Below are 26,491 nucleotides of genomic sequence, written 5' to 3'. Positions count from 1 at the left end.
GTTGATTGATTTGTGAATATTGAACCACACTTGCAATTCAGGAATAAATCCACTTGATCATGTTGAGTGATTTTTTAATGTATTTTTGAATTCCATTTGCTTATATTTTGTTGAGGATTTTGTCATCTATGCTCATCAGAAGTATTGGCCTGTAGTTTTCTTTATTAGTGGTGTCTTTATCTGGTTTTGATATCGGGGTGATATTGTCATAAAATGAATTTGGAAGTTTTCCTACTTCTTCTACACTTTGGAATTGTTTGACAAGAATAGGTGTCATTCCTTCTTTATGTTTGGTTGATTCATCCTGCATATCCTGCTTTTTGAACAGGTACTTGGCCAGAGGTCGGTGGTCAGATATGGCCCTCTGCTATCTCCTCGGTACCCCCAACTTAGGTGAACCGGCATCTCACTTGTGGAAAACTCATCATCTATTATTTCCCTATCACTTTGAAGTCTTAGATAAAACGAAAACCAGGTACAGTTTTAATATCCTGTAATCATTTTATTCCTCCTTTACCCATCCACCTGCCCCTGCACTTTATTTCTCTTTCCTTTTCAGCCAACCTTTCTGAAAAATAGCTGGGCCTGTTTCCATTTTCTTCCACTTACTCCTCAATCCACAGTTTTATCTGCCACTTCCACAGCAACACTGAAAACTGTCCTGGAAGAAATTCATTAATAAACTCTTGATTACTTCAACAATGTGCAATTCTCAGTTCTGGCCACTCTAGAATTTTTAAGTCTCAATGAACCACTCTGAACCTCTCCTTCCTTCTTACAACTCTTTCTTCCATGTGCTCCGATACACTTCTCTCTCCTATTTTCTCTCTCACCTTCCAAAAGGTCCTTTTCCTCTTACCTTCATTAAATGCTAGTGATCTCCAGGTTTCTTTTTTTGGCACCCTTTTTTCTTTCTCTCTTTGCACGTTCACCCAGTATAATTTTTTTTCTCTAATCACCTCCAAATCTAAAGGTCCACACGAATTCACTTTCCTAAATTCCAGATCCTTATTTAACTACCCAATGAACATTTCAAAGCTATACAATTTTGAACTATTAGACTTGATACAAGATTTTGCAGTCAAACAATGGAGGAAGAATTACCTGGAATTAGAAACTTTCAGTAGATTATCTCCCAAAAAAGAGGGGGAACAATGATTGAATTTGAATAAAAGTGAAAAATGAAAGGGAAATAAATTCTTAATCATTTAATCACTCTACAAGTAATTTTATTCATTGTGATGTAATTTTTCTTCACTAAATGCTCAAGTTATTTTACAATACATTACTATGCTTTCAGTTGAAATATGTCATCCATTTGGAAACATTCTGTTACAATTTTTAAAAGCAACATTTAAAATCATTTTACCAATTTATTAGTCATACTTTTTCCCCCCTCTCTTCAGTTCCTTAAATTCTTCCTAGTGACACAGAAAATGGTGGTAGGCATCTTAGAAATCCCTTTTCTATACATTCTTTATTTAGGAATCATCAGAGCCTGGGCCTAGTCTTAGCCACTTTGTTAGATGATTTCAAACATAATTTCACTGTTCCCTTTGCTGAATGACTGCTATTCATATTACTTACTTTATTTTTGCTTTTATCACACCGCTTTGTCCCTAAGCGGCTTGCAGAGGAGCAAATTCCATCTATGTTGCTAAGTTTTGCCTCCTGAACATGCAGCTGTTGATGTATTTATAATTGTTATAAATATGTTTCCTAAAACTTAAACCAAACTTCTTTTTTGGTGTGCTTATTTCCACAGCATTTGCTAGACTTATAAAGATTAAAATTTTTCGTGTTGTGTTACTGTTGTTTGCTCTTTTAAGGTCTCCATCCACAAGTATTCTCTCTTCTTTGCATAAATTCATATTTTTTATAAACCATGACATTAAGCCACACGCCTGTGTTTCCTTGAATGATTTGATGGCCAGAATGTTAAAATCAACTATGGGTAGTAGATAGCTAAGGGTCACACTCAGAAACAAACCATTATTTAAGATTAAATCCACAAATAGCAAACATCTTTCATGACATTTCAATACATGAAATAAATTGTCACCAACAATTGAAAATGTAAACACTGTCGGGGCACCTGGGTGGCTCAGTAGTTTGAGCATCCAACTTAGGCTCAGGTCATGATCTCACAGTTCATGAGTTTGAGCCTCATGTCAGGCTCTGTGCTGACAGCTCAGAGCCTGGAGCCTGCTTCAGATTCTGTGTCTCCCTCCCCTACTTGCATTCTGTCTCTCTCAAAAATAAATAAACATTAAAAAAATTTAAAAATAAACACTGCAAAAAATCCAAGTTCAAATTTTTTGTCCTCCTAAAGGTTTCCCAAAGATGAATTTTAATGTAAACACCCCCATAGGGCAGGGACATTTCTTTCCTCTAGTAGAAGCATAATGGAGAAACATAAAAATTCCTAAGAAAGAACCAATAAATGCTTCTTCCAGAGGGATATCCTCGAAGAAGAGAATAAAGGAAGGAGCACTTGCTAAGCTGCTCGAAACAGTCTGGCATCTAATGGGGTGCCAGATATTCTAAGCAGGTGGCCCACATATATAATGAAAGAATATGCTGGAAGGGGACCCACACAGACACTGGGGACCTAATCATGACCACAGATGAAGATGAAGCTGATGCTGGTAGGTAGGAACAATTATTAAAAAAAACACACAGCACACTGTTAGATTTGTTTTGCAAGGCCGATGCTAATCACGCATTTGAACTCAGATCTCATCAATTTATGCTGGTCTTTGCTAAATGTAAACCAGAGAATATTCCATTAATAACTACAGGCTGCCCATGCCTCTATTTCTTCGTATAGACACATTCCAGTTCAGTATGGACAAGGAAGAGTTCTAAGATTTAATGAGACCGGGCTTACATAGACTCATAATTGTAAAAATTGGTATGGTTTTTTTGAGCCATCTATCCCATATCCACCTGGGGCCCTTTTTCTTCAGATAGGATGAAGGCCAGAGCTAGTCACAAGGACATCAGTGACAGAGGGTTGCTCAGAGAGAAGAGTGAATGGATGCCAAATGCAGACAAAGCTCACTTCAAAAGGTTGCTCAGTTCTGAACCAAGGTTCTTCCTCCTCCTCCTCTCCACTCCATGCATCAGTCACACCCAGATCCAGCTACTCTGTCCACAGTCGTTGTGCAGTAAGTTGAGTGTCATCTCATCTAGGCCATGACTCATAGGAGGGATGGGTTCAGCATCCTCCAGCTGTAACTTTGAAGTACAAAGCTGCATGAAATAGGAAGGCCACTAAAGGATATTCAGAGTTGGGGGTGGACCAGGGTCAGTGTGTGCTGGTCAGTGTTTATATGGCACTTCGTGAAAAAAGAAAAAAGCATGTGTAAATATATGTAACAGTTAATTTTTTATTGAAGCATAGTTGGCATATAATGTTACATTGGCTTTAGGTATATAACATCGAGATTCCACAAGTTGATACGTTATACCATCTATCACCATACAACTATTACAGTATCATTGACTGTATTCCCTATGCTGTACCTTCTCTTCCCATGATTTATTCATTCTATAACTGGAAGCCTGTATCTCCTACTACCCTTCACTCATTTTGCTCATCCCCCTAGCCCCTCCACTATAGTAACTATCAGTTTGTTCTCTGTATTTATGGTTCTGTTTCTGTTTTGTGTTTGTTTATTCATTGTTTTCTTGTGTTTTGCCTGTTTATTTTTTATTTTTTAGATTACACATACAAGTGAAATCACATAGTATCTGCCTTTCTCTGTTTTATTTAGTTTAGCCTAGTACCCTCTAGGCCCATCCATGTTTTCACAAATGGAAAGATCTCTTTTTATGGCTGAGTAGTATTCCACTGTGTGTGTGTGTGTGTGTGTGTGTGTGTGTGTGTGTGTGTACCACTTCTTTTCTAACCATTTGTCTATCAGTGGACCCTTGGGTTGCTTCTATATTTTGGCTATTGTAAATAATGATGTGATGTGATATGATGATCATAGACGTGTGTGTGTGTGTGTGTGTGTGTGTGTGTATGCATGTATGTATATATCTTTTTGAATTAATGTTTTTATTTTATTTGGGTAAATACCCAGTAGTAGAATTACTGGATCATATGGTATTTCTATTTTAAATTTTCTTGAGGGCCCCTCGTATTTGGTGTGGCTGCACCAATTTACATTCCCACCAACAGTGCACCAGGGTTCCTTTTTCTCCACATCCTCGCTAGTTTTGGTATTTACTGTCTTTTTGATTCCAGTCATTCAGATAGATACAAGGTGATATTTTGGTTTTGATTTGCATTTCTCTGACAGTTAGTGATGTTGAGCATCTTTTCATGTGTCTGTTTGCCCGTGATGGTTAATCGTATCTGTCAAGTTATCTGGCACTCAGATATTTGGTCATTATTCTGGATGTTTCTGTAAAGGTAATTTTTGGATGAGAATAACATTGAAATCAGTGGATCCTGAGTAAAATAGATTACCTCCATAATGTGGGTAGGTGGGCCTAATCCAATTTTTCCGAAGCCTTAATAGAACAAAGACAGACCTCCCTTCAGCAAGGAGGAATTCTGCCAGATGACTTTCTTTGGACCCTTCCCTGGGTCTTCAGGTTGCTGGCCTACTCTCTAGATTTTGGGTTTAACGAGCCTCCACCATCTGTGAGCCAATTCCTTAAAATAAATCTATTTCTGTCTCCTATCTATATCTATATGTCTATTTATCCGTATCTATATCTATAATCGATCTATCAATCATCTATCCTTTTTGGTTTTTATTTCCTTAGAGAACCCTGACTAATACAATATACAGAAGTTTGTTATAAATGTTACTGCTATAAAAATGGTGTAGCACACAGTTTAAAAAATAATAAAATATGCAAAACTCTATTGTAAATTTTTTATAGTAAATTGATTCTCACATGCTTTCTTGGTTTTGACAAACTATTATATTACTAGCTAGCATGTGGTTGTCATTTAACCATGGTTTGACAAATGGAGTTATTTCCCAATCTGTTCACTCTCATCTCAATAAAGATATTTTATAAAATCTGGTATGTGAGCTTGTGAAGTCCACTATCAGTTTTGTAAGATTCTGTCACTAACACTTATGTCCCAAAATCAGACTACAAATAAATGTTTAATTATTATTCAACTCAACAAAGAAATCACTCACATCATTGTGACCATAATAGGTTGACACAAAATGTTAGTTGCTATTTTAGTTTTTATTAACAAGTAAGACAAAAGTAGAGGAACAGAGATGTATTTTGGAACTTCATTTGACTTCTTTCCTGAATTGGATAATAGTCTTACAATACTGGAAAAACTGTCCTCAATTTCTGTGCTATTCTCAACATAACAGGGACAAACCTGACATACTTTTAACTTTAATTTAGTTAACGTTTTTCCCTTTTTCTTAAATCCAGAGCAAGAGTTAGTAAAGTTTTTGCTTAAATGGCCAGATAGTTACTGTTTTAGCCTTTGTGGGCCATATAGTTTGAGTCTCAGGTATTCAACTCTGCCATTGTAGTGTGAAGCAGGATGACAAGATGTTAAAGAAAATGACTGTATTTCATTAAACTGTATTAACAAAAATGGGTAGCAGGTTCAAAGGTCATACTTTCCTGTCCCCTAGGCTAGAAAGCAGCAATCAAAGTAATCAAGCCTTGATTTGTTATGCTTGCTGATGTCCTTGGTGTATATACTTCCATCATGGTTGATTTCAGGCTCCCAACGTGATGTCACTGAATCTACAGTTGGACAGAGATGTGCAATATCACACCGTTGTATAGAATTTCCACTCTGCAGATCCAATACACATAAGTAACCTCCAGAGAATAGAAGAGAGTAGAGCGTCGTAGAATAACTAAGAACCAGTGAGTTCTATTTATTGCTTTTATTTTTATATAGTTTAATTGTAAATATAAATAATCTAATATTTAATATTGACTCTGTCGAATAACTGGCTTGCAAAATTCCTGAAAATTTAGGAATTAGCTCTTGTGAACCAGTACAAGTAGGCTCCGACAGACCACTAGCCATGGTCAAGAATCAGCTTAAAATCTGGGTCAAGGGCATGAAACTATTCCACGGGGTAACTATTGGGTAGAAACATAGCTACAAGATAAAGACATTAGGAGGAACACTCAGATAGCAATGACAATGCAAGAATGTTTTACATAGGCAAAACTATTGTTAGCATTGTCTACTGATTTTCAAGGCACCCTCTGTACCTCTGATTTGACTAAAGAATATACTTACTATTTTAGATGCTATTTCTATGAGAAAATGAATCTCAGGTTCCAAACAACCAACTTGTAAGGACCTTTTTAGAACACAGTGTTCATAACTGGTAGACTGTGCATAATACAAGTCAAAGGGCCATTTTTGCATGGGCAAATTATATTTTGCCAAAATAATATTGAATAGAATTCATAGCAGTTGTTTTTACCACGTGTTGCATTTAGCAATCCTAATTTTTTGTTGTCAAATGGGAACAAGCAATCATGCAACAATCCCTGTGTCTTCCTTACCCTCTGCAGACCACCTGCATCATTACTCTGTCTTGTGTTATACATCAACACTAAGTCTTTGTGTTTCATTCTTAACATGCAGTAAAGATGCCATAAAATAGAGGACAAATTGAATCCCTTTGAAAGACGAGAAGTTTGACTTAGTAGCTATGATGTCCTGCTGAGGACAGAGAAATAGATGAGAAGGTATTGCAGGTCTCAATCTGAGACCAATTGTGCTTACCTGTGGTTCAGCCTCCTTAGCCAATGAAAGAACCTCAAAGGCAGTGATAGAAATGCATTGCTTTAATAAACAGTCATGTTTTCCACACATATAAATTCTACCCTTATATGTGCAAGAATTGGATGAAATACGATAAAAACGAAATGACCATTGTTTTCAGTCAATATGCTTTATTTTTCTCTAAAGAAATCCTTGTGCATCACCTAAACCCATTTCTCATTATTTCTAGTTAATTAATTTAAACTTATGCCATTCCAAGCTTTCGGAATCTTGGCAAAGTCTGCCTAACTGTACATGTTTATTCATATCATGAAATAGCATGGCTGAGAATAAATGGTAGATTCATGTCATCAGACATTTTCATATATGAATATGTATCATAAAATTTCATGATCAGGTAAAACCTCTTCATTTTACAGATGGAAAAACAAAAACCTAGAATAAATAACTGACATGGTAAATGTAGCTAGACACTTGTCTGGTTAGAAAAACATTTTTATTTATTTTTCTTTTTATGAGAGGAAAAGGAATTTGCTAGTTTATTCTTAAAGATAAAGAAATTATTTTAAATGATACATGTTTCGAACTTCCGAATTAATTTGACTTTTCCCCCATGAACTAATTCTTATAGAACAAATGATTATAAAATAAAAAATAGGGTTCTTGATGAGAAGACAAACTACTAAGACATTGTCATAAATCTAGACAAAATGGTGAGATAATAATCTTATCTACATACAAACTAACTCATGATTGATGTATGGTGTTTTCTTATGACACATCTTTAATGTGGTGGGAGACAGGGCATAAATCTGCCACCTCCAAATAACCATAAATAATATTGATTTTCAGAATAATATTTTAATAAGGGTTTTATTAAGTAGTGAGAAGTATTAAGGTGTATTCCATCCTCCAGAGTAAAGATTCTAAATGTAAACCCTATAAGCATGATGTTCCTAATCACTTTTTACCTTTATGTAAAGGCTCTTGAGCACTTTTTTGAGGACAAAGTGGAGAATCTGGGGAAGCTTCCAAGTAACTGTTCTCTTTATTAAAAAGTCCATAGAGGGGCGCCTGGGTGGCTCAGTCGGTTAAGCGGCCGACTTCGGCTCAGGTCATGATCTCACGGTCCGTGGGTTCGAGCCCCGCGTCGGGCTCTGTGCTGACAGCTCAGAGCCTGGAGCCTGTTTCAGATTCTGTGTCTCCCTCTCTCTGACCCTCCCCCATTCGTGCTCTGTCTCTCTCTGTCTCAAAAATAAATAAACATTAAAAAAAAAAAAAGTCCATAGAATTAGCTGGGCAAATCACTGTGTTGCAACTGCTCCTATACTTGGTTTAATGAAAATTTAAAAAAATATATTACTGTTATATAGGGCAATGTCTCTCAAACTTTGAGAATAAGGAGATCTTGCTAAAGTGCAAATTCTGATTTACAAGTTCTGGAATGGGACAAGAATGTCTGTGGTTCTGAGAAGCTCACATGAAAGGCTGATGCTGCCGATCCAGACCATATTTTAAGTAGCAAAATCACTCTGGTATGGTTATTTTTGTACTTCTGGAGCCTTTAGAGCAGGCTGGGTGAGAAGCCATAATGCCATTTCAGTCACTTTCAATGGCTTGATTTGCATTCTATTTGCATATCCATAGTATCTTTACATTTAAAAAGATTAGTTAATTTATTAGCTATATTACTGCCATGCAGCTCCAAATCATGGCCAAGAACTAATTTTGTGGACTGACTTAACAGCTCAAGGGAACATGGGAGAAGGGTTTGTTCTTGCATTTTATTTTCCTTGTAAGGTGAAAACACTAAGAAAGGAAGAAAGAATGTCAACTCTCCGTTGTAAGACCAAAGGGATACTGTCAGGAACCATCAGAAACATCGTTAACTGAAGTCTTTTAGGTTTATGCATCCTCTGATACTGAAGTTTGTAAGCAACTTTCCAAATGAGAACCCTCTGGTGCCTTTTAAAAGGTAGCACTCAGTGGCTCCTAGATGGCTCTTTCTATTATATTAGTTATTCCCAAACCATGTGAGTATTTTTTTTTAGTTGAAGTGCTCTTGTGTGTTTCAGCAGCTATGAGAAAAATGTTGTATTTAGACCGTGTGATGGGCTCGATACTTCAGTTAATAAATTTATCTTTAATGCAAACGGCTTTTGGAGAAAGGTTGGTTTACAGCAGATGAGCTAAGACACAAAAGCCTACACCATTTCAAGATTACAGTCCTGCTTATTCATATTCAATGTTATGATGACGGAACTAGTGTTAATGCAAAACAACTATATTGAGAACACAGACAAGAAGCATCTGTGCAGGTAGCTGAGAACCTGCATTCTTATCCCAGAGATGGTAATAAGCAATTCCACCTATACTCTCCTTAGCAGACATTCTGTCATTTAGACATTGCCACAGTTAGGAAGAAATGATTTATGGAAACAAACACTTTGGGGTCAGGAGGACTAAACCCATTTTGCTCATGAAGGTATATGACAAACACAGGATTTTTTTGATTCGATACAAGGTAAATAAATTATCGTATCATTTGATTCCACATTAGCATCATTTGTGACAGTCAAAATGTCACAGTCTTGACATGTTTTACAAATTTGAGAGGCATTTGAATGATGCAAAATAACAAGGACAACTTTGTTTTTTGTTTTGTTCCGGAAGCATATCACAGGAGAACTGCTTTTAGAAGCAAGTCTTGACCTATTGCTGTGCTCTTCAAATGTACGAAGTTCTTTATACAAGATAATTTTAGAGTGTGCATGAGCCTAAATAAAAATGGTATTATAAGGATTCTCTGCATGATGCAGAAAATCACTTCGAATTAGTTTGAGAAGTAACTGCTCTAATATATAGTTATAAATAACTCACTGATCTTAGAAACGAAGTGGCTATGTAACAGGCTTGGTGTATCATAGGTAAAATATTTAAATCTTCTAAAAGGCAAATAGAAGCATATCCATGAGCCGAAAATTCCAATTCCTGATATCTACCAAGAAAATACTTTGTTTAAATGAGAACATTTACATGTTTTATTACAGGCCTGTTTATAATAATGTAAACATGAAAATCACTTTCATGTAATAGAAATTCCATTCATGTAATAGAATATTAGGTAGCAGTTGAAAAGAAAGTTAAACAGTAAAAAGGGCTTCATCAACAATTATTGAGTGATGAAAACAAAATATAAAGATTTACATAGCATGATACCTTCTTCTGTAAACACACACAGCATACTATATATTTTCTATTGTATACATATTAATGCCTTCTTCATATCGATGGGCCAAAATGAAGTTGATAATGGTGGTTCCTTTTGAGAAGGTCTTATTCAGGTGGCACTTGTGTCATATATAAATGGATCCTTGGGACAACATCTCACAGTAGTTAAGAATTTGAATCTGGGGGTGCCTGGGTGGCTCAGTCAATTAAGCACCTGACTTCAGCTCAGATCATGTTTTCACAGTTCATGAGTTCAAGTCCTCCATTGGGCTCTGTGCTGACAGCATGGAGCCTGGAGCTCACTTCAAGTTCTTTGTCTCTCTCTCTCTCCTGCCCTCCCCCCACCTCAAAAATAAATAAACATTAAAAACATTTTTTTTTAAAGCATTTGAATACGGAACCAGATTGCTTACATTTAAATCACCAGTCCATTATTTACTAGATATGTCAGCTTGGATAAGTTACTAAAGATCTCTCTGTGTTTCTGTTTCCTCTTCTGTAAGATGGGAATAAAAGCAGTACATCCTTTAGAAAGTTGCTTAGATTATCTTAGTTGCCAGATTTTACTGAACCTAAGGTGCCATGGATTCACTATTAGGATACATCATCAACTTGAAAGATGTCAAAATGGATATAAAATGAGCATCATAACATGGAAAAAATATATAAAGCATTTATAAGGAGCACTTTGTCTATGTTGCTTATCATTATATTCAGAAATCTTAATTTTATTGCTGTTATAATTAATAAAATATCAGTGCATAAAAAATAAAGGCAGATAGACTTTACTGAGTCCTCTGTGACTTCAAAAGTATAGTTATTTGGGGAAACCATGAAATAGGCTCTCACTACCTTCATTAGATATCTCCATATGCAAGCACAGCAATGCCTCAGCTCTAAAAATCAGCCAGTATTGGCAGAGTTAATTTTCTTGGGTTCATCCATTGCAAATCCCAATTCCAACAGCATCTGACACGGCAGCTCACGTATTCCACTACGGGGCCCTTAAGAAAATCAGCTTTATTAACTAAGTACTAAAAATAGTTTATAATCCAGAGCAAACAAGAACTGTTACACAGCACAGCTGTGTTTTCCTTGAACCATTTCAGAGGTTCTCCAGAATCAATTATCACTAGAAGTCTATTGTACCTTACAGTTTTAGGGAAAGGTCAGGTTAAATTAATTAAACTTTAAATAACTACCTAAGTCTGTGTGACACCACTGTCATCCTTCTAATCTAACACGTTTCTGGGAATTTGAAGGCTACCTAGAATCACAGGCTGTGAGAATGGGTCATATATTGAGGGCATCTGCTCTTGAATTCATTTCCTCAGTGGATCAAAATTCTGGGCCACTGTGCTTTTGAGACTCCACTTCAAGCCGCAGTAGATATTTGGGCACAGCGTATGCTAGTGTGATTCTCAGCTTTACACAGAGTGGGAAAACAGGGTAGTCATTAGAATGCTTATTCCTATGCAAGCAGAGCATCCAAAATGACCTTGTTGATCGAATCTGTTTCTGTGTTCCACGTGATAAGCCTTTCCTTCTTGCTGTACAGGTCACTTAGGGCAGAAGAAGGAACTCGATCCCATGGCACTTAAAACTCTCTAGGAATCCACAGTCATGGTGTTTTACTGCAAATGCAAATGGATCATAGAAATTAAACTGAGCTTTAATTATTGTGTTAACAGTTGCTCTTAATCCTTCCTTGGAGTGGGGATAGGGTGGAAAAATGCTTCTCTGGTTAATGGGCAAAAAGCATAATGTAAACAGTGATTCTTTGGAAGATTAGTGATCCTAAAGAAAGCAATTAGAGAAAGAAAGAACATTTAGACAGAAGCTAATGCTTGGTAGCTTGCAGCAGGGTGAAGCTGTGTGGAATTTTATTTCCATATGAGATGGAACTCTTTTAAAGCTTTCGTGTTACAAAACAGGAAATTGAGTTTCCAGTTTGATTCCAAATGATACAACAAATTGCATAAATTTAAGAAAACCTATCCAAACTCCCATATTAGTTTCTACTTGTGACTCATTGTAGAGAATCTATGTCATTCTACATGTATACCTAATCCTGGGAGCACAATGCCTGGGATATAGTAGATGTTCACTAAATGTAGTAAATGTTAGCTGATTGAAAAGATGAATAAACAATTAAGATTAAGTCAGCCCTTAGAATAATTCTCAGTGCAAAGAATATATTTTTTACTCTTTTGTTTTCTTGATGACAAATGTTTAATTAATTTGTATTGACAGATACAGCTTATTTGGGCAGCTAGTGGCTCTTCTGTGATCCCAAACAAATTATTTTGTCTATCCCATTTTGGCCAAGAAGAAAGGAATTTCCTCTTAGAATGTGTGTAAGTAGAAGGACAAAGAGGAGGATAACCAGATTTGGAATACAAAGTTTTACCACTAACAAGATATGTGTTTTGGCAAATCACTTTTCCTAGCCCTGTTGGTTTTTTCTTTTTTTTGCTTTTTTTTCATTTATAATATGAAAACAGTCTCTATTCTTGATATCTCATGTAAATTGAATGCTATATTCTTTGCGAAAATGTTTTTGAAGGACTATAAAACAACATTTCTCCAGCCAACTATGATGAAGGGCCTGCTTTTTTTTCCCCCTTGGTTTTTAATTTCCAATTTATCCGGAACTGATACTTTTCGGTCTCCACACTTCAATGTTACAACAATGTTAAATTGCTAACAAGGTTTCTATATGCTTTCTTTCTGTTTCGGTCCACATCTTGTGTGGAGTGGTAGAAACTAGTTGGCTAAATGGCAGGGCTTCCCAAGCTTTACTCTTTGAGTAGCAATGCTCTTAATGTCTGCAAAAATAGAACAGGGATGATGATGAGATGATGATGATGGTGGTGGTGATGACAACAGTAATGACCGTAATGATGACATACCTGTTCTACTCAGTGTGGGTGGTTATCAAAGCCTGGACTGGATTTGAGCTGGCTGGGGGGCGTGGGGGGAGCAAGAATACACTGCATATAGAAGGAAGTGTGAGCAAGGGTGAGATGAGAATCACAAACAGCATCGAGACTGTCTTCCCATAAAACGGATCAGCTATAAGCTCTAAGAGGGGAGGTGAAATCTTGAAGGACACAGGTGGCTAGCAGGTGAGTGATTGGCTTAAAGTGCTGTTTAGAGGTGCTACAATTGTCACCTTGAGGAGGGACACAGGGAAGCAGGAAAACATTTACTTTTCAACATATGAGGTGAAAAAAGTCTAGTGACTGGAGTGGGATCCGAAAGAAATGGATGCGAGAACTATAATGAAGGAAGAACTGACAGAAGCTATGGTCTGCTGGGGAGATGAGGAAGGGGAAAGAATGAGAGATTATGCAACCATGAAAATATAGATACATACATACAAGGAGCTGTCTGATGTATTATAGGTGAGATCAGGTATCAAGTTGAGACTGTATCCTGATTGTGCCACTTGCTGGCTGTATGCCTTTGGATAATTCATTTCAACTTTAAGAGATTACTAAACTTAAAAAAAAACTGTAAATTACTTTAAAAACATACCTTATGGGCTCACTGGGACCTTGAGTGCTATTATACATGTAACATGCATAGCATATGTGACACATTTAATAGCACACTGTGTGTCTTGCATGAACACACACACACACACATCTGTGTGTCTATATATCTAAACTATAGCATTATCTTTCTATCATCTAGATGTCTACTATAACATATCCTTTTACGTCCCAAAATATATTTAAAAGTGTCAAAGACTATTGGATGCAAAATGCAGAAAAAAAGAGAAGGGATTAGATTGTGTGACACAGTAACCTTGATTTGACATGGGTATGTGCTCTCCTTTTATACAAATCTACCCGTAGAAAATGGAGGTAACACTTGTGTAATTCTATCTTGGACACACACACACCGTAGCCGTTCAACTGTAAATAAAAGTTAACACTGTGTTGTGGGCACCCTCTGTTATGAAGACTGACGTTATCAGCTGTAGACTCTCAATACTCCAGATTATATGGATCCAATTACATCTTTAGAGAAAATATGTTATTGAGGCAGTATGGTATTGGCTTTGAAATTTGCTGAAGATAGACAGTTACGTCTGTGACGGTTCTTTCCCTTCATAGCTTGATTTGTGAGCTCAGCAGTTCTATTTCTTTCAGGCCATCTTGCCACCCGGTGAAAAGTGACCACTTCTTCATGGTCTCAGAATCTGAATATTAAGGTTTCACTGAGGCACGGCAACCATTTCAAGTAAAAGGGTGGTATGTAAAGTCATGTAATTTGAAGACTTCTAGATTAAGTACCATGGTTTTTAAACTCCTGCCCTAAGGATGTGTTTTTATTGTATAATACCAGGATATTTTTATTTTATTATCTAGAGTGCCTTCAGTATTTTCAATTCAATAGAGTTTCATAATTTCAAAAAACATATATGTCAAGTTTCAGTTGTGTGTGATGTTAGGAATATACATATAATGAAAAATGATTCTTGTGCTTCTCAAAGAATTTACAACCTCGTGTAGCATTTCCTATGGGAAAAGGTAACTTCCGACACACTAAAAAAAAAAAAATAAACCTTGTTAAGGCTGTATTGGGAAAGGCAGTTATCTTCAAACATTTAATCAGGCATCAATCATGTCAGTAAATCTCTATGTTGTTTTTATTATGTGTATATTGATGCATTTATAATTTATAAATGAATTTCTCTAATAGTAATATGCCTAAACATCTTCAAATATAGGCATTAAATAGGATGATGTAAAAAATGCATCTTTTAACATGTGGAAATTAATCTTATACAAAAAGTATTTTATAAAAAATTACCATTAGTCAAAATGCTGGAGTAATTTCCAAGTCTATTTCTAAATTCCGTTGAGAATACATATTTGTTTGAAGTTGCTATTTTAACCAAATTATATCTCTCACAACGATACACAAATCCAATGGAAGATATAACCATTTACTAGATTGCTAATTTTGATGCCTCTTCTTTCTTCACACATTGATTATTAGTTCAACAAGTATTTACTGAGTACCCAGTACATGCCAGGTACTGTTTAAAACTATAAGGGTAGAGCTATGAATACAGCAAAGTTATTGCCCTCCAGAGTGAGAAAGAAAGAGCAGACATAATAGCTACTCTGAGCTAGTGTGTCGTCAACTGATTTCCAGCTCACAGTGGGAAAAATGATGTATTCGTTGTATATAGGTATGTTTATGGCATATATGTATATATTTGTGTATTTATGTAAAATAAACTAAAAGGATTTTTTCATTAAGGTTATCAAGGCATGTTAAGTTTTACGTTGATGTACATAATAGAAATTTTAAAAATTAATAGTCTTTAGTTTTGAGAAGTGTTAGATTTATAGAGCAGTTGAGCAGAAAGACACATATCCTTCCTTCTAAATGTATATGTAAACATAGTTTCCCCTATTATTAACTTATCATATCAGTATAATACTTTGTTATACTTAATGAGCCAAAATTTATACCTTGCTGTTAACTGAAGTCCATAGTTTACATTAAGATTCACTCCATGATCTACAGTTTTGAGAGTGTTGACAAACACACATCATATATCCACCATTACAGTATCTTACAAAATACTTTCATCACAGTAAAATTCTCATGCTTACTTTTTTCCCCGTATTTATGTATTTATTTATTTTTTAAGTTTTTATTTAAATTCCAGTTAGTTAACATGCAGTGTAATGTTAGTTACAGGTGTACAATGTAGTGATTCAACACTGCCATACAACAACTGGTGTTCATCCCAAGTGCACCCTTTAAGCCCCAGCACCCGTTTTACCCATCCCCCCAGCCACCTCCCCTCTGGTAACCATCAGTTTGTTCACTACAGTTAAGAGTCTGTTTCTTGGTTTGCCTCTCTCTCTCTTTTTCCCTCTGTTCATTTGTTTTGTTTCTTCAATGCCACATATGAATGAAATCTTATGGTATTTGTCTTTCACTGACCGACTTATTTCACTTAGCATAATACTCCCTAGCTCCATCCATGTCATTGCAAATGGCAAAATTGCATTCATTTTATGGCTGAGTAGTATTCCATTGAGCTTGCGTGGCTCAATTGGTTAAGCGGCCAACTTTGGCTCAGGTCATGATCTCGCCGTCTGTGGGTTTGAGCCCCACATGGGGTTCTGTGCTGACAGCTCAGACCCTGGAGCCTGCTTCTGATTCTGTGTCTCCCTCTCCCTCTGCTCCTTCCCACTCATGCTCTGTCTCCCAAAAATGAATAAACATTAATTTTTTTAAATTTTAATATTAAATTAAATTAAATTTAAATTTAATTTAATTTAATTTTAAAAATTCCAATTGCACAGCTAGTACATAGGAAAGCAAATGACTTTTGCATGTGAACCTTGTATTCTATAACCTTGCTATGATTGCAGTTTAATTCTAATTTTGTTGTTGTTGATTGGTTTGGTGTGGTTTGGTCAATGCCTTGGGAGTTTGTACATATACAACAATCATGTCATCGGCAAATAAACAGTTTTGTTTCTTTCCTCCCAGTTTGTATACCTTTCACTTCCTGGTCTTGTCTCATTGCTTTAGCTAGGCCTTTCAGTATTCAGCAAATGAATAGGAATGGTGAAAGGGGACATACTTCCCATGTTCCTAATCTTACTGGAAAAGCTCCCCATTAAGCACACCATCCTTTCTCACCACCAGTCTGATGCTAACTGTAGAATTTTTTTGTAGATGTTCTTTGTCAAGTTACAGAAGTTCATCTCTACTTTTAATTTGCCAAGAGTTGCTATGAATAGGTGTTGGATTTTTTCAAATGCTTTTCTGTGTCTTGATCATGTGATTAATTTTTTCTATACTCTATTGATGCAATAGATCACATTCATTGATTTTGAATGTTAAACCAGCTTTGCATACACAGAATAAATCTTGTTTGCTCATGGTGTATAAATCTTTATTCACTGTTGGATCCAATTTGCCAATATTTTGAGAATTTTTACATCCAAGTTTTTAGTAGATATTAATTTATAGTTTTCCTTTCTTGTGATGTTTTTATCTCGTTTGATATTAGGGTAACACAGATCTCATAGAATGAGTTAGGCTGTGTTTCCTCTGTTTCTGTTTTCCAGAAGAGATCATAGAGAATTGGTACCATATCTTCCTTACATGTTTAGTAACTCTTACCAGTGTGAGAGTTTTGGAAGGTTAATTGTTTATTCAATTTCTTTAATTGATATAAGGCTGTTTAACTGATCTATATCTCTTTGTGGGAGTTTTGGTGATTTGTGGTTTTCAATAAATTGGTCCATTTCATCTAAGTTATCAAATTTGTAGTCACAGAGTTTTTCATCATATTCTTTTATTATCATTTTAAATGTCTAGGGGATCAGTCGTTACAAGCCTCTTTTATTTCTGACAATAGTAATTTGTGTCTTCTCTTTTTTTTTCTTAGTCTGGTTAAAGGTTAATCAATTTTATTGATGTTTTTAAAGAACCAAATTTTGTTTTATTGATTTTCTCTATTAATTTCATGTTTTCAGTTTCACTGATTCCTCTTCTAATTGTTATTATTTCTTTTTTCCTGCCTGTTTTAGGGCACTGCATTGCTTTTTCTTCCTGATGTTTCAAGGTAGAAAATTAGATTATTAAATTTAGATTTTTTCGTTTTAATATATTTATCTAAAGCTATAAATTTTCCTCTAAACACTACTTTTGCTATATCTCACAAATTGTGATCGATATTTTTTAATGTTTATTTATTTTTGAGAGAGAGAGGCAGTGCACAGGCATGTGAGCAGGAGAGGGACAGAGTGAGGGAGGGGCAGAGAGAGAGAGGGGGACAAAGGATCTAAAATAGTCTCTGTGCTATCAGCACAGAGCCCAGGGTGAGGCTGGGCTCAAACTCAAGAACCCTGAGATTATGACCTGATCCAAAACGACTGAGCCTCCCAAGTGCCCCATGATAAATTTATTTTTTATTTAATTTTTTTTTTCTCTTAGGACCTCTTGATCTTTGACCATGTGTTATTTAGAAGCACATGAGTTGATCTTCATATATTTTCGTATTTGTCAGTTGTTTTTCTGTTATTGATTTCTAGAGTAATTCCATTGTGGCCTAGGAACAGACATTGTATCATCTCTACTCCTTTAAGTTTGATAAATTGTATTTTATGGCCCCAAGTATGGTCCCCAAATCTGGGAATATTCTTGGTGAAAATTCCATGTAAGCTTCAGAATAATGTGTATCTGATATTTCAGGGTGGAGGATCATCTAAATATCAGTCAAACCCAGTAGACTGATGGTGCTGTTCTATATACTTACTGATTTTCTGCCTAGTGAATCTGTCAGTTATTGATAGAGGAGTGTTGAAACCTGCAACAATGATAGTGGATTTTTCTAATTCTCCTTGAAGTTCTATCAGTTTTTGCATATGTATTTTGGTGCTCTATTGTTAGTCACATAAACATTAAGGATTGCTGTTTCTTTTTGAAGGACTGACCTTTTGATCTTTATGTAGTGCCCTTCTTTGTCCCTGATAATTTCCCTTGCTCTGAAGACTGCTTTGTCTGAAATTAATATAGTGACTTGAGCTTTCATTTGACTAGTGTTAGTATGATATATCTTTCTTGATCCCTTTACTTGTAATCTGTATGTGTTTTTATATTTAAAATGTTTTTAATGTAAACAATAAATAGTTGGGTCTTTCTTTTTTAATCCACTGAGAGCCTTTATCTTTTATTTTTTGCACTTAGACCATTCACATTCAAAATGACTATTGATATAGTTTATTTACGTACTTGGATTAATATATACCATATTTGTAAGTGTTCTTTATTCATTGTCTTCCTTTTTAAATTTTATGTCTTCCCCTATTTTTCTGCCTTCTCTGGTTTTAACTGAGTAGTCTCTATGATCTTATATAATATCCTTTCTTTGCACATCAATTCTACTTCTTTTTAAAAATTTCTTAGTGCAATATACATATGCATTTACAGCTATCCTAAGTTCACTTTCAGGTAACATTATACCATTTCACAGGAGTGTAAGTACCTTGTAACAGAACATTCCCACATTCTTCCTCCCATGTCTTAAAAACACTTCTATCATTCATTTCAGTTATCCTTAAGCCAAAATGACCAAATATATTGTTACCATTACTACTTTGAACAAATTTTTAACTGATAGAAATAAGAAATACAAATAAGAAAAAACAAAATATTTTATTTTACTTTTATTTTCTCTAAGACTCTTCTTTATGTGGATCTGAGTTTCTGACCTATATCGTTGTTCTGACCTATATCGTTCTCTCTGAAGAATTCATAACATTTCTAGCATGGAATATCAACTGGCAAAATTTCCCTTAGTTTTATTTGTTTCTCTATACTTTTTGAAGGAAAATTTTCCTGTTGAAGAATCCTGTGTTGGTGGGTTATTTCAACAATTTAAAAATTTTACTCCACCCTCTTCTTTATTGTGTACTTTATGATGAGAAGTCCAATGTAATTCTTATCCCTTCCTCTACAGGCTAGGTGTTTTTCTTTCAAATGTTTTTTTCAGTATTTTCTCTTTGTCTTTGCCTGCTCTTTGAACATGGTATGCCTAATTGTAAACTTTTTCTTTTTATCCAACTATCCTGCTTTCTGGTTTATGAGCTTCCTCGATCTATATTTTTGTGTCTTTTATTTATTTTGGAAAATGTTTAGCTATTAATTCTAATTATTTTCTTCTTCTTTCTCTCTTCTCCTTCTATTCAAATTATATAAATATATAATTACTTATTACATATAAATATATCTAACGATATTACATCGTTTATAATTCTTTCATAGTTGTTGGATATTCTTTCTTTTCCCATTTTTTTTTTCATTTTGTATTTGAAGCTAGATAGTTTCTACTGACACATCGTTTGTATACAGTCTACTGACAATCCCAATAAAAGTGTTTCATTGTTTGTTAATATTTTTTATTTTTAGCGTATTTTTTATTGGGTCTTAGAGTTTTCATTTCTCTGCTTCCATTACCCATCCCTTCTTGCTTGCTATTTACTTTTTCAGTGATAACTTAACATATTAATCATAATTACTTAAATTCCCTGTCTGATAATTCCAAAATATGTGTCATATATGAATCTTGTTTTGATACTTTGTCATCTCAACTGTTTTTCCTCCTGTCTTGTAATATGCTTTGTGATTTTATTGTTGTTGTTGTTGTTCTTGTTGTTGTTGTTGTTGAAAGCTGGACATAGTGTTTCTGATTATGGGAACTAAGGTAATTAGGCTTTTAATATCATGTTTTATATTCATTTGGCTGGAAGCTGGACTGTGTAATATTTATCATAGCTGTAGACTTCAGACTTGAGTTCCTGTGGTTTCTTCTTTTTCCTTCCCTGTATACCTTTGGGTTTCCCTAAGAAGTCCTTCTTGAATAGAATGTGCATCTCTCTCTCAGTTGTAGTCTTGCTATCGTGAGGCTCTATTGATGTAGTGATACAATGTGGGGAAGGAGAAATATTGTTTAATCTTATGATTAAATGTATTTTTTAAATGGTCTGAGTTCCTAGGATGTGACCTTCAAAATAATTTATTAGCCTTTTCCTTTCCTTTCCATTAGATGGAACCAGAAAGCTGGAGTGGCCTGGAGTTGTTTCATCTAATTTTTCCTTTAAATAAGTTTTTTATTTTAATTCCAGTATAGTTAACATACAGTGTTATATTTGTTTCAGGTATACAATATAACAATTCAACAATTCTGTGCATTACTCAGTGCTCATCATGATAAGTGTAGTCTTTAATCCTTATCACCTATTTAACCCATCCCTCTATCCAACTGTAATCCGGTAACCATCAGTTTGTTCTCTATATTTAAGAGTCTTTTTCTTGGTCTGCCTCTTTTTTTTCCTTTGATCATTTGTTCGTGTCTTAAATTCCACATATGAGTGAAATCATGTGGTATTTGTTTTCTCTGATTGACTTATTTCACTTAGCATAATATTCTCTAGCTCCATCCATGTCATTGCAAACGGCAAGATTTGATCCCTTTTTATGGCTGAATAATATCCTATTGTATATATATACCACTTCTTTATCCATTTATCCATAAACACTTTGGTTGCTTCCATTATTTGGCTATTGTAAATAATGCTGCAATAAACATAGTGTACATGTATCCCCTTGAATTAGTGTTTTTGTATTTGGGGGTAAATACCCAGTAGTGCAATTAGTGAATCATCAGGTAGTTCTATTTTTAACTTTTTGAGGAATCTCCATACTGTTTTCCATAGTGGCCTTACCATTTTGCATTCCACCAACAGTGCAAGTGGGTTCCTTTTTCTCCACATCCTCGCCATCACTTGTGGTTTCTTGTGTTTTGATTTCAGCCATTCTGACAAGTGTGAGATGATATCTCATTGCAGTTTTGATTTGCATATTCCTGATGATGAGGAATGTTGGAGAATGTTTTCATGTGTATTCTTTGGAGAAATGTCTGTTCATGTCTTCCATCCATTTTTTAAATGGATTATTCATTTTTTGGTTGTTGAGTTATATACATTCATTATATATTTTGGCCTGGAATTGTTTTATTAGGGGATTTTCTTTCAAGCCACATAGGCTGTGATATAGTAATTTGAATGACAGAAGTTTTTTATGGAGAACGCCTTAGGGATAAATCAAAATTATTACTTTTCACCTCCATCTCCCCAACACAGGAGTAATTTCTCCAATCTTCATTCTTGGGAACCTGATGGGATTCTTGAAGGTAAAACCCAAGAGTGTGGGGACTCCTTCCAAAAATCAGCCCCTAGGACTCTAATTCTCTAACTGGTCCACATTCAGCCTCTGGCAATTCATCAAATTTCCAGTTAAATGTTCCTATCAGTTACTGGCCTCACAACTTCTTCCCATAAGCTGACCTCTGGTATTCTCTGCCTCTCTAGATTTGGCAGTGGTGATTTGTCCTGTTCTGAAGTGGATCTAAGAGAAGTCACTGAATTTCAGTTTGCTCAGGTTTTTTTCTTGTTATGAGGTTGGGAGTGATGACTTCCGTGCTTTTTACATGTTGGGGCTGACACAAGAAGTCAGTCTTTTAAATTCTATTTTTCTGCATATAGCTGGATTGTAATTCTTGATGTACGGCTTTTGGGTGTAATTACCTATCCACTAATAATGGGTAACAACCATATTCCTTTTAAAATGTTATCAATGTTATATATTGGCCAAGTCATGACACACATTATGTAAAGGGTTTTTAGTTTATTAATGTTGTCTACTGTTTTGTTTCCTATGACAATAATAAGAGTTTGATCAAATATGGAAAGTTCATTTGAAATAACCTGAAATTAAACACAGGCTCTATTATGTATATTAAATTTATTGAGGGGGGGGCCTGGGAGTCTTCAAAGAGAAGATACTCTATATCTTTTTTTTTTAATTTTTTTTTAACGTTTATTTATTTGTGAGACAGAGAGAGACAGAACATGAATGGGGGAGGGTCAGAGAGAGGGAGACACAGAATCCGAAGCAGGCTCCAGGCTCCGAGCTGTCAGCACAGAGCCTGATGCAGGGCTCCAACTCACGCACCGCAAGATTGTGACCTGAGCTGAAGTCGGCCGCTCAACCGACTGAGCCACCCAGGTGCCCCAGGATACTCTATATCTTTAAGACATAGTCAACCTGTAGTTCTTCTGTTCAGAGTAGAACAGTAGCAGCGGCACCTGTGAAGTTGTTAGAAATGCAGACTAAGGGTCCTACATCACACACATTGAACCAGAATCCCTAGGGGTGTGTGGCCCAAGGATCTATTTTTTGCAGGGTATCAAGTGGTTCTGAGGTCCACTGAAGTCTGAGACCAGTAACAGTACATTTGAATAAGCGGTTCATGTGGCAGATGGCACCCTTCAAAATGAGATACCACAGAGAAAGGTGTTTTTGATTGTAGATGTGAACCTCAAATTGCAAGTTACAAAGTCAGAAATCAGATTTATAGTAGTGCTACCTTTTACATGGATCACATATATGTACAGGTTACAGATTTATTTACTCATGCTAGCAGTAAGACTTTATTTATTTAACAGCAAATGTATTTGTGTACGGGATATAAAGGCATCCATATCTTGAATCCAGTCTTACTGTTACCATGATGAAACCAGAGCTGGGGCTTGCCCTTTACTTCAGGCTAACATCTACATAAAAAGACATGTCAGGGAGGAATTGCTCAATTTCTGCATATCCTCTGTATATGTGCCTATCATGCATGGGCATTTTAATGTATGGCTGATAAAAAGGAGCCAAAATGCCCAGCCGTGTTTGCTGAAAATTGTGATTTGGGTCAGGAAGAATACTTACTTCCTGGGGACAAATAATTTATGAAATATTTAGCTATCTATACCACTGAAATGTTCTTTAAGTTTGCAGTTGCAATTTATTTAGTGAATATTTTTGGATTGACTGTTCGAATTTAAAACGAGGTATGTGTGTTCTGTACATTTGGGAGATGTTTTTTAAATTCCACAACAGTATATAAAAGCACAGCATCTGTTTTGTTTTGTCATCTTTACCTTACAAACCTTTTACCAATTTTGAGCATACTGGTTTTCATCTAAATTAAAGAAAAATTCTCCCTAACACTAAGTTGCAGTTTTTTTAAGAGACTTGTAACTACTTTATTGAGCTGGTTTTAATACTGCTTTGGCAAGAAATTTATTTAAATAATATCTTAGATTGACTCCAGGCTTAATTTTCTATTTTATGATAGAAGAATCCAATATGTACTCAAAATAGGTGACATTAACAAATTACTATAATCCATAACATGTTTATTTTTCTTCTTATATAGCATCAAAAGCTAAGAATAATATATATTTTTTCACTATGAGTGTGTCTAAACTATATCATTTAAAACACTTAATATTTTGTAAGCCTGTATGCTGCTTGTCAATTATTCATTATTGATCCCTCACAATATAGATTAATGGTGCTTATTCAATTGATTTAGTTCAATTTGGGGAATTTTCCCAACCTTTAAACCTGGCACTATCAGGGTTGCTCTCTGAATACAGTACATATCCCTCCTTTAGAAAAGATGGCTTGGGGTGCCTGGGTGGCTCAGTCAGTTCAGCATCTGACTTGGGCTCAGGTCATGATTTCATCCTTGGTGAGTTCAAGCCCCGCGTAGGGCTCTGTGCTGACAGCTCAGAGCCTGAAGTCTGCTTTGGATTCTGTGTCTCCCTCTCTCTCTGCCCCTACCCAGTTCATATTCTCCCTCTTTCTCACTTTCCCTCTCCCTCTCCCTCTCTTTCTCTCAAAAATAAATAAACTTAAAAAAAAAAAAAGAAAAGAAAAGATGGCTTTATGGGAGGTGGGGGCATCACATTCGAAGACATTTTTTATTGCAAGGTTTGTCTTAGTTTCTATGGACATTATTGTTAGTAACAATAACAACAACAACAACAACAACAACAACAACAACAACAACAATAAACATGTCTTTAATGACTGTGTGTTAGGGAAGCTAGTAACATAATGTGTGCATCCTGCCTCTGAAGAGGGCTTCAAGTCTTATTTGAATATCATTCTATTTGACATTGCACCTCTGCCCTGTGAAAATATACCAATCCATTAGCACTAGAATGATAGTCTTTAAATGAAACGATAAAGTAATCTCTTTCTGTTGGCTTAATCTGTGCGCTAATGAGTTTGTATAATGTTTTTTCTGCCTCCCTCCAAGCATTGTTATGCAGCGCACAACTTTGATAGGAGGGAAAACAGGCTTTTTAAATTAAAAAAAAATAAGTAAACTCCAACTGAAATAGAGATAAAATGAATCTTTTTTCTCATAATTCTTGCCACCTGATGTTGTGGCATTTTAATGTTTCGAGTTTTAGGCAATCTATAGAATATGACAGAGTCTAAAATTTCACCTCTGAAAATAGGGTCTTATTCAGGAAGGCACAGTTTGCCTTAGGCATCCATGTAACAGATGGATAACATGTTTGCAATGAAATAAGAATGCAGTTAAAGAAAGTATTACTATAATTGAGAATACTATACTCTATTCAGGTAAAAACATACTACCTTTTACTGACCTATTTAGATGCTGGGAAAATAGTTTTTACTTTCCATTTGAATTACGTGTGTGAAATACTGTGCTTTTTCTCACCATGATGCTTTTAAATATGCATTTGGATTAATGGTAGTATATCTAGAATTAACTTAAATGGCAAAAAATGTCTGATCGAGTGGTCCACCATCCCCTCCAAATGGCCACATGGTGCATTTAAAAGGAATGGTAAGAAGAAGAAAAAGGAAGAGGAGAAGGAGAGGCAAGGGTGTTGTTAATATGCTGAAATAATAAACATATATTGAAGATCATTTTTTAAAAATGCACATGAAAAATTATTGTGTGTATCAAGGGATTCTAATTTTTGTTATTGTGCCATTCCTGTTAACGGTTTGTTTCTGCTCTGTTGGATCCTTTGAGCTTTAGAGCATACGTATACCAAATTGGCTTTTGTCCCAGTGATAATCACTTTCTGAAGACTTAACCATCCTTCATCTGTTCACAGCTACCACAGAAGTCTTCACTCCATGCATCACTCAGCTCAACCATAGGAGTTCTAAGATTGATACGTTGGCTGTACACATTTTGACAATAGTTTGTGTTAGATGGTACAGTGTTAAAACTTGAAGGTCTTTGACCCTATTGATTGCTGGGCGATAGTTATACCACTTTGTTCTAATTTTTTTTTTTTTTTTGTCAACTGGAATACTACATGATAATACACTTTGATGTTACTTGTTGTGTAAACACAAACTTTTTAGCCCTATGCATTGGGCCGTCCATAGGATGTGAGTCTTCAGGCTGTAATTACATTTTGCAGTGGTCTTCTTTCCTCTTAATTTCCTTGAGGAGCTGTGTTATAGGGTTTATAGAATATTTTTGAAACCAGCCCCTTGGGATTTCCTTCAGTTGTTTGACGAGTGTATTCATGCTTTTTCTAATGATATCTTAAATTCAAGAAACAGGAAATTTAATATTTTTCTTTTTTTCATATTCTGCCAGTAGCCTACAAAATTCCAGGCAAAGAAGACATTTAGTAGATGAACATTAATTGAATTGATTTGAATTCTAGTGAAAAGTGGTCTCTAGGTTCTCTGGACTGCTAAATATTTAGTCTCTACCTCTCTTGAGTCAATTTGTATTACAGTGATTTGAATTTCCCTACTTGGGCTCTAAGCACCCTGGAAAGAAGCAGGCTGTATGCTCTTGTCTTCCGTAATAATACCCAGCATTGTCCCTTGAATATGATAGGCATTTAATTGCCATTAGGTGAAATAATAAACATATATGGCAGATCAACTTCTTATAGCTGTATTTAATAATAATACACATAAACTCACAAAAATGTTCAACTGTGATGCTATAATTCTGCTTTCTACCCAGTAGTAGTTGGAACCAAGAATTGCACCGTCAAGTCTCAGCATAGAAGTACATTACAATAGTGGACCTAGTAATAGTGAAAG

At 35.4% G+C, this 26,491-nt stretch overlaps 1 protein-coding gene across 3 annotated transcripts in view; it reads left to right on the top strand.

Annotated features, from left to right (window-relative positions):
* Positions 1-26,491, top strand: part of ZNF385D (zinc finger protein 385D) — an 888,320-nt gene that overhangs the window by 454,175 nt on the left and 407,654 nt on the right. The window lies entirely within an intron of this gene.

This window comes from Panthera tigris, chromosome C2 (assembly GCF_018350195.1).
Source record: "Panthera tigris isolate Pti1 chromosome C2, P.tigris_Pti1_mat1.1, whole genome shotgun sequence".
Lineage (NCBI taxonomy): Eukaryota > Metazoa > Chordata > Mammalia > Carnivora > Felidae > Panthera > Panthera tigris.
This window is presented reverse-complemented; position numbering and strand designations above follow the sequence as displayed.